Source organism: Carlito syrichta, unplaced genomic scaffold (assembly GCF_000164805.1).
Source record: "Carlito syrichta isolate Samal-C Ts95f unplaced genomic scaffold, Tarsius_syrichta-2.0.1 Scaffold142981, whole genome shotgun sequence".
In the NCBI taxonomy this organism is placed as follows: domain Eukaryota; kingdom Metazoa; phylum Chordata; class Mammalia; order Primates; family Tarsiidae; genus Carlito; species Carlito syrichta.
Window position 1 is genome coordinate 14556 of NW_007087077.1, and position 8994 is coordinate 23549.

An 8994-nucleotide genomic window follows, 5' to 3' on the forward strand; every position below is an offset into this window, starting at 1 on the left:
CAGGGGTATATAAGGCCCCTCCCGCCTGCCCTCCCTCTCACTGCTTCTCCCCCGGACTCCTTGGTAGTCTGTCAGTGGGAGATCCCTGTCGCCGTCCCTTCGCCTCTTCCAGGACTTCCAAGCCCACGTCATGGTGAGTGGGGCCCCCAGAGGTGGGGTGGGGTAGAGCGCGCGTCCACAGGGGCGGCAGGACCCGCGGAGCTGCCGGCTACACCTGGAGCTGCACCCGGGACGGCGCCCGACGGTCCTTGGGCGCGCCTCCGGTCAAACTGGCTTCTGGTGGCCGGGGTGGGAAAGCCGAGTTCGCCGGGCAGACACCGCTTCCGGCTCGAGGACGCCGCTCGGGTACTGCCAGGGTGGAAACGGAAAGCTCTCTGGATCCTAGTGAGACGGCATCGCCCGGCGCCTGCTACCTACCGCCCTAGGAAGGTCAGGGAGCCTTCCTGTTGGACCCCAAGAACTTGATGAAACTGAAAAGCTCCCCTCCCCCCACTTTCCCAATGACCTCACCTTTCCCCTGTCCTACTCACTGGATCCCGGAGGACCTCGTGCGCTACCGCACTGATGGTGTAGACACTTCCGGGCTTCCCCTCTCCAGGGCACTGTGACTCGCTGTTGAGTCACCTGTGGCCAGGCTCTGGGGAGAGCTTCCAGTTGCACCAGTCCACCTGAGGATGGAGGCGGGTTCCACCTTTGAAGGGAATAATTAAGTCACGTTGTCTAATCCTGCATTTCTAGTGTTAATTTAGTGGGAGATTTATAGCAGAAGCTTTCGACTTAAGCTGGGCTTAAAAACAAGTCCATAAAAGGATGTTTTTTTATAAGACCACAGAGTAAACTACAACTCCAGTATTTCCCATACGGCTTCCGGAGTTGTTGAAAACGACAGGCTCAAGCCTGTGATCCCAGAACTTTGGGAAGCCCAGGCAAGAGGATTGCCTGAGCTCAGGGGTTGGAGACCAGCCTGGGCAACTTGGCAAGACCTCATCTCTACAATACTTCAAAAAATTTGTTGGGTGTGGTAGCGCGCCTATAGTTCCAGCTACTTTGGAAGGCTGAGAGAAGGATCGCCGGAGACCAGCAGGTTGAGGCTGCGGTTGCCGTGACCGTTCCACTACACTCCATCCTGGGGCAGCAGAGTGAGACTCCAATTCAAAAAAGAACAGCTATCTTAAACCGGGCGTGGTTCTTGTGCCTGTAGTCCCAGCTATTCAGGAGGCTGCTGATGTAGGAGGATCTCTTGAGGTCACCAGTCTGGGCGACATAGTGAGACCCTTGTCTTAAGAAAGAAAACAACTAAGAGAATGTTTACCTAAAAGAAGCCATGTTTTAAACAAATATTCACGTTTCCAACGTTTCAAAATATCTTTTTCAAAAAAGGAATACACTGAATAGTTGAGCAGAGACTCAGAGACTACTACATTTATCAACTGTAACAACTTCCTTGAGTGCTTTTCACCAAGTAAGCCGGAAAAGATAAAAGGATGTTTCAGAAAGTAGCGGACTGTTATATAAAGTCAGGAGAGCAGTAACAGACGGGTTTAGGCAAACACTGGTTACATTCATTTTTGTTGTTGTTGCAGGGGTTTGAGTTGGAGTCTCTGTCCCCGGGCTGGAGTGTAGTAGCAAGCTCATGACCATTGCAGCCTTGACCTGCTGGGCTTAGGCGATCCTTCCACCTCAGCCTCCCAAGTAGCTGAAACCATAGGCACGCACCACCACGCCTGGCTAATTTTTTTTTTTTTTTGAGTTGAAGTCTCACTCTGTTGCCCAGGCTAGAGTGCAGTGGTATGCTCACGGCCACTGCAGTCTTGACCTGCTGGACTCTTGTGATCCTTTCCACTGGAATTACAGTCATGTACCACCACGCCCTGCTAACTTTTTGGTTTATTGTAGATATGAAGTCTCACCAAGTTGCCCAGGCTGGGCTCAGGCAGTCCTCTCACCTCTGACTCCCAAAGTGCTGGGATCATAGACATGAACCACCATGCCCAGATACATATATATGCTTTTTTTTTTTTTTTTTTTTTTTTTTTAATGAGACAGTGCTCCTTCTCCAGTTAACACTAGACTAAGTGACTCCACCTGTGTCATCTCCTTCATCTCCTACTGCCAGGGCCAGGTAGAGGCCGAGGACTCCCCTGGTTTTTCCCTGCTAAACTTCAAGAGAGCAGATTAGACTAGTGAGCAATGGAACAAAAATTGGGGGCTCATAGGAGTCAGTAGATGTATTTTGTTAGATTGTGTGAATCTTTTCAGATACTTGATCTCCTTGGGCCTGGGAGCCTGGGGACAGTCATGGTCAGATAGCTGGTTCTCTTCAACTTTTTGGGGCCATGGAATTTCCAAAGTCCAGTTAAAGATAAACACGATGCAATGGTAAATAGTCATGGGCTCATTGGAACAAACGACTCCCTTTCTCCCACAGCCTTATTGCTGGGCCAGTAGACCCAGGTAGTAATGAGCTTGCTGATATAGTCGGGAGGCCTTGATTGTTTTATGAGGTGCGTAGGTGGGAAGGAGGTGATCATAAATCAAAGGTTGTGAGTAATTGGGGTTTTTATTGTCTTGGTTGGATTATGAGACTCGGCTCTTTGAGAATTTACCTGGTGTTGAATATTCTTTAACTAGTTTCCTATTAGCAGCTTTTAAAAACTTGAAACCCAGCCTGGACAACATAATGAGATCCTATCTCTACAAAAAAAATAAAAAGTTAGCTGGATGTGGTGATGTGCCTGTTGTCCCAGCCATTTGGGAGGCTGAAGTGAGAGGATTGCTTGAGCCCAGGAGACTGAGGATGCAGTGAGCTATGCTCGACCCCCTGCACTCAGCCTGGGCAACAGAGCGAGACCCTGTCTCTAAAAATAAAAATTAAAAAACCTTGAAACCCTACTATTACGGCAAATGTAAAGGGGGATTTTGGTACTGATACTTTGAAAGTCCTCTGCCAGTCTCCAAAGTAGCTAGTCTGACCTATGGTGAAATACCTTGAGTACCATTTTGTTTCCCTCTTAAGTCTGTGCATACAGATTCTTTATTCATTACCTTATTTTATTAAGCACAAGTGGGTTTGGTAGTTTCTAAGTGACCTTGTTCTGCAAGTAAAGGAAACAAGTATTTCCTCACTGTTGTTACATTCTTGGAACCACAGACTTTTCCACAGTGCCAGAGAGATCTGTATGTTTTATTAGGAAATAGCTAGTTTCTTAATCTATCAGTAAAGTCTTGGTGACACTTCTAGCCTTTTAGCATGTCCCCCCCCTCCCTGAGATGTATGGATGGTTAAGGAAAGTGTTCTTCCTAGAGATTACATTCTTCCACGGGGTTGAAAAGTGGCCTCTGACCACAGCTTTTAAAATACAGCTAACTGCTGCATATCTAGCATTTTCTCCATGAGTCATATGGCTGTAGTTTGCTGGTTTAAGCTGGTTTTAGAGGGGAGAGGGAGAGAAGCTTTTGTCTTGTAAAGAATAGGATTAACGAGGGACCAAAATGAGCTCAGTGGTTACACAATCACACTGAGAATGAATCAGAGCTGGAAGGGGGAATTTTGCTTTAGTTAAGAAATCAGCAGGCATATTTCCCAGGAGCTGGGAGAAATGAATTGCTATAGAGCAGCTTATGTCATTCAAAAGTGGTAGAAAGCGGCCTTGAATATCTACTTTGGCTACAAAGAGAGGGTCTGGTCTTCCCTAGTAGCTCATTAGCATACCTTGGGTTTTCCAAAGCATTTTCCCTGAATTAAGCTTTTTTTTTTTTCTTTTCTTTTTGGAGTCAGTCTCATTCTGCCACCCAGGCTGGAGTGCAGTGTCATGCTCATGACCACTGCAGCCTTGACCTGCTGGGCTCAGGCAATCTTTCTGCCTCAGCCTTCCAAGTAGTTGGAACTACAGATGCACACCATCACGCCTGGCTAGTTTTTGAGTATGTGTGATTTATTTTAGAGACAAGGTCTCACCAAGTTGCCCAGGCTGGTGGACTCAGGCAATCCTCTCACCTCTACCTCCCAAAGTGCTGGGATTGCAGGCGTGAGCCACCACACCTGGCATTTAATTGTCTTTTTTTTGGTTTTTTTGAGTTGGAATCTCACTCTGTCGCCCAGACTGGAGTGCAGTGGCTACTCCCGGCCACCGCACCCTCGACCTGCTGGGCTCTGGCAATCCTTCTGCCTCAGCCTTCCAAGTAGCTGGAACTACAGGCACGCGCTACCACGCCCGGCTAATTTTTTTTTTTTTGATTTATTGTAGAGATAAGGTCTCACCAAGTTGCCCAGGCGGGTCTCGAACCCGCGGGCTCAGGCAATTCACTCACCTCAGCCTCCCAAGGCACGGTATTACAGGCTGAGCCACCGAGCCTGGCTTGAATTAAGTCTCTTTTTTTTTTTTTTTAAAGTTGGAGTCTCACTCTGTCGTCCAGACTGGAGTGCAGTGGCCACTCCAGGCCACCGCAGCCTCGACCTGCTGGGCTGCGGTGATCCTTCCGCCTCAGCCTTCCAAGTAGCTGGAACTACAGGCACGCGCTACCACGTCCGGCTCATTTTGATTTTATTGTAGAGATGAGGTCTCGCCAAGTTGCCCAGGCAGGTCTCAAACCTGTGGGCTCAGGCAATCCACACTCACCTCAGCCTCCCAAAGGCATGGAATTACAGGCTGAGTCACCGAGCCCTGCTTGAATTAAATCTTTAACAGAGATTTTTGCTTGTGAAATAGTCCCTGGGCAGAAGTGACCTGCAGAAAGGTGGTTATATATCTTGAAAGTTAGGTGTGAGTCATTTAGCTATGAATCATCCCTAAGTGTCCCATCTGATTTGTCATATTCTGACATTTTCCTTTCTTCTTCCCATAGCGTGAGTGCATCTCCATCCACGTTGGCCAGGCTGGTGTCCAGATCGGCAATGCCTGCTGGGAGCTCTATTGCCTGGAACACGGCATCCAGCCCAATGGCCAGATGCCAAGTGACAAGACCATTGGGGGAGGAGATGACTCCTTCAACACCTTCTTCAGCGAGACGGGGGCTGGCAAGCATGTGCCCAGGGCAGTGTTTGTAGACCTGGAACCCACGGTCATTGGTGAGTTGACCTCAGGAACCCAAGTGAGATCCCAGGGTCCCAGGAACAGGAGATCTGTCCGGGCAGCTCCATTGATTTTCACACACACACACACACACACACACACACACACACACACACACACACACACACACACATTCCCACACGCTCCCTCCAATCCCCACCTGGGTTGAGAGGCTTGTGCAGGTAGTTAGTGATGGGTGGCTGGTTTGTTTTCCTCTTCCAGATGAAGTTCGCACTGGCACCTACCGCCAGCTCTTCCACCCTGAGCAGCTCATCACAGGCAAGGAAGATGCTGCCAACAACTACGCCCGAGGGCACTACACCATTGGCAAGGAGATCATTGACCTTGTCTTGGACCGAATTCGCAAGCTGGTAAGCACAGTACTTTATTAAAGGGGGGGCAGGGAAGGGTTTTCTCTTGCAGTTTTTAGAGAGACCAAACTGTAAATCATTCTTAGCAACTAAAATGAGACTTAGGAGCCGGGCTCGGTGGCTCAGCCTGTAATCCTGCGCCTTTGGGAGGCTGAGGAGAGTGGATTGCCTGAGCCCGCGGATTCGAGACCCGCCTGGGCAGCGAGACTTCATCTCTACAATATATCAAAAAATCAGCCGGGCGTGGTAGCGCTTGCCTGTAATTCCGGCTACTTGGAAGGCTGAGGAGGAAGGATCGCCGGATCCCAGCAGGTCGAGGCTGCGGTGGCCGGGAGCGGCCACTGCACTCCAGTCTGGGCGACAGAGTGAGACTCCAACTCAAAAAAAATAAAATAAAATAAAATGAGACTTAGGCTGCTTACTAAACAAACCGAACTTCTAAACAGCATGGTCCTGGTTAGGGAACAACTATCCGGCAGGAGTAAGTGCCCTTTTGCCTGTTTTACCTTGAGCTGAGACATTCATTTTTATATCATCTTAGTCACACTGAGTAGGTGGCTGACACCTGCATGTAACTAATTGGTCAAACTCCTTTTTTTGAGTTGGAGTCTTGGTTACCTAGGCTGGAGTGCAGTGGCATGCTCACAGCCACTGCAGCCTCTATCTGCTGGGCTCAGGTGATCCTTCTGCTTTAGCCTTCCAAGTAACTGGAACTATAGGTGTGCACCACCCGTGCCTGGCTAATTTTTTGATCTATTGCAGAGATGGTCTTGTCATGTTGCCCAGGCTGGTCTTGAACCTGTGGGTTTGGGCAATCCTCTTGCCTCCACCTCCTAAAGTGTTGGGATTATAGGTGTGAGCCACCGGGCCAAACCAAACTTATTATTTTTTTTTTTTGAGTTGGAGTCTCACTCTGTCGCCCAGACTGGAGTGCAGTGGCCGCTCCCGGCCACCGCAGCCTCGACCTGCTGGGCTCCAGCGATCCTTCCGCCTCAGCCTTCCCAGTAGCCGGAATTACAGGCATGCGCTACCACGCCCGGCTGATTTTTTGATTTATTGTAGAGATGAGGTCTTGCTGCCCAGGCGGGTCTTGAACCCGCGGGCTCAAGCAATCCGCTCACCTTAGCCTCCCAAAGGCGTGGGATTACAGGCTGAGCCACCAAGCCCAGCTCCAAACTTATTTTTTAAAAAATCTGCCAGTGCCTTATGCTAAACAAAGTTCAGAGCACAAGAGCCAGTGTAACACTGACTAGAAAACAGCCAACACTAGAAACTTCCAACAAAGCTGAAAGCAGAATCAGGGAGCTTCCTTATGAAGTGTGTTGTTTGGATCATTTTAATTAAGTGCCTGGCAATCGGGTGACTCTTTACTCCTTAGGCATGTGGGCAGCTTGTAAGTAATTAACCAAAGATCAAGCATTGAGAGCCTGGGCAGAGTAACTTGTCAGGAAAATCACATTATACTAAGCCCAGCCACAACTGGTCTGGTCTATTCTAAAAGAATGGCCATTCATGGCTTTGTACTTTTCTCAGATGTTTATCTCAGTCTTCCCAGCAAAATTGGATTAATGGTTCCTATGCTTGGAAACCAAGGTCTGCCTTTAGGACAAATAAACCTAAAAGTAGCCATTTAGGGTTCTGGAGGGAAGTTCACTGACTGCCAAAACAATTGCATCCATCCTTGGTGCTGTGACTGTGTCCACAGGAGTTTTCATGGGTGTGATTAATAGATTAGCGTCTGCCTGGTACATTTTTCTCATGTAGTTATTCAGAATATAGACCCACAGAATAATGAGTGGAGGAGCCCATAGAGAATGTCCACAATCCTCAGTACCTCTGCGCATCTAAGACTTGTCAATAGAATACTTTGCTTAAAAAGTCGAGGAGAGCCAGGCATGGTGGCTCATGCCTGTAATCCTAGCACTTTGGGATGCGGAAGTGAGAGGATTGCCTGAGCCCTGGGGTTCAAGACCAGCCTGGGTTACTTGGTGAGACCTCATTTTTACAATAAACCAGAAAAAAAAAAAAACTTGGTATAGTAGCACACACATGTAGTTCCAGCTACTTGAAAGGCTGAGGTGGAAGGACCACCAGAGCCCAGCAGGTCAAGGCTGCAGTAGTCATGAGCATGCCACTGCACACCAGCCTGGGTGACAGAGCAAGACTCTGACTCAAAAGAAAAACAAAGTTGACTGGGCATGATGACTCAGGCCTGTAATCGCAGCACGTTGGGAGGCTGAGGTGAGAGGATTGCCTGAGGTTGGGTTCGAGACCAGCCTGGGCAACTTGAAACCTTGTCTCTATAATAAATCAAAAAGTAAGTCAGGCATGGTAGCATGCACCTGTAGTTGAGGCAGAAGAAGCACCTGAGTCTAGCAGATCGAGGCTGTGGTGGCCGTGAACATGCTACCCCGTTCCAGCCTGGGCAACAGAGTGAGACCCCGACTGAAAAAAACAAGGAGTAGCAGTTTATTAGACAGAATAGCCCAGTTAGTAGTGAAAAGCCCTGACAATTTTAGGTCTCAGGTCTCAGGGAACTATGATAGTAAGTTACCAAGTCACCTTCCCTGGAATGAATAGGCTTCTCAGCACCTCTGTCATGTCCTGAGTACTTGCTATGCCAAGTGCTATTTTAAGCACATTCATTTAATTCTCAACCTGAGGTTGATTATTGTTCTCCCTTATTTAATAGATGAGAACCAAGATAGAGAAATGCATTTGGTCACAGTCACACCGTTAGGAACTGGTAGAGCCAGATCCAGACCCTGCCTAACCCTAGTACCAGGGCACTGGAACTTGGCTGTTCTGTTGTGCTCCAACTCAGAAAGCAGCTGCCAGATCTTTGTAAGACATCCATTATGCTGGGCTGGTGGTCCCAGGCCTGTTCTTTGGTAGCTCTCCAACTGATAAGAAGTTGCCCTCTTCTGCAACAAGGGCATCAGAGACTGTTTTTGCTGTTATCAAACCATGGGCCCTTTATCCATTCTAGACCTTGTGATTCCTCTGCTCGAGGAAATGAAAACAGTTCACTTTTACATAGTATTTTTTAGCAGATGCCCTGTCACTTCCCCTGCTTCCCCCAGGAATTGATTGTAAAAAGTTCTCTGAATCACTTAGCACTTTAGAAGCTCCTTATGACTGCTTTCTTAGCAAATATTCAGAATTCAGAATATTGTTCAAATATTGTTCTCGATTGAGTGTAACCATGGATTCACAGAAATCTGTTGCAGCTTTTACCACATGTCTCTCATCACTGAGATCACAACGCTGTTCCTCTCTTTTTCTAACAGGCTGACCAGTGCACAGGTCTTCAGGGCTTCTTGGTTTTCCACAGCTTCGGTGGGGGAACTGGGTCGGGGTTCACCTCCCTGCTGATGGAACGTCTCTCTGGATTATGGCAAGAAGTCCAAGCTGGAGTTCTCCATCTACCCAGCCCCCCAGGTTTCCACAGCTGTGGTTGAGCCCTACAACTCCATCCTCACCACCCACACCACCCTGGAGCACTCTGATTGTGCCTTCATGGTAGACAATGAGGCCATCTATGACATCTG

General features: G+C 48.4%; 1 pseudogene across 1 annotated transcript in view; it reads left to right on the forward strand.

Annotated features, from left to right (window-relative positions):
- The window catches only part of LOC103251520, a 19207-nt pseudogene extending 10218 nt beyond the window's left edge, over window positions 1–8989 (forward strand). Inside the window, exons 2-4 of the transcript XR_002481478.1 lie at window positions 4846–5068; window positions 5295–5443; window positions 8734–8989. The product of XR_002481478.1 is annotated as a tubulin alpha-1C chain-like (transcript). The remainder of the gene's footprint in view (window positions 1–4845; window positions 5069–5294; window positions 5444–8733) is intronic.
- Window positions 8990–8994: the final 5 nt, after the last annotated feature.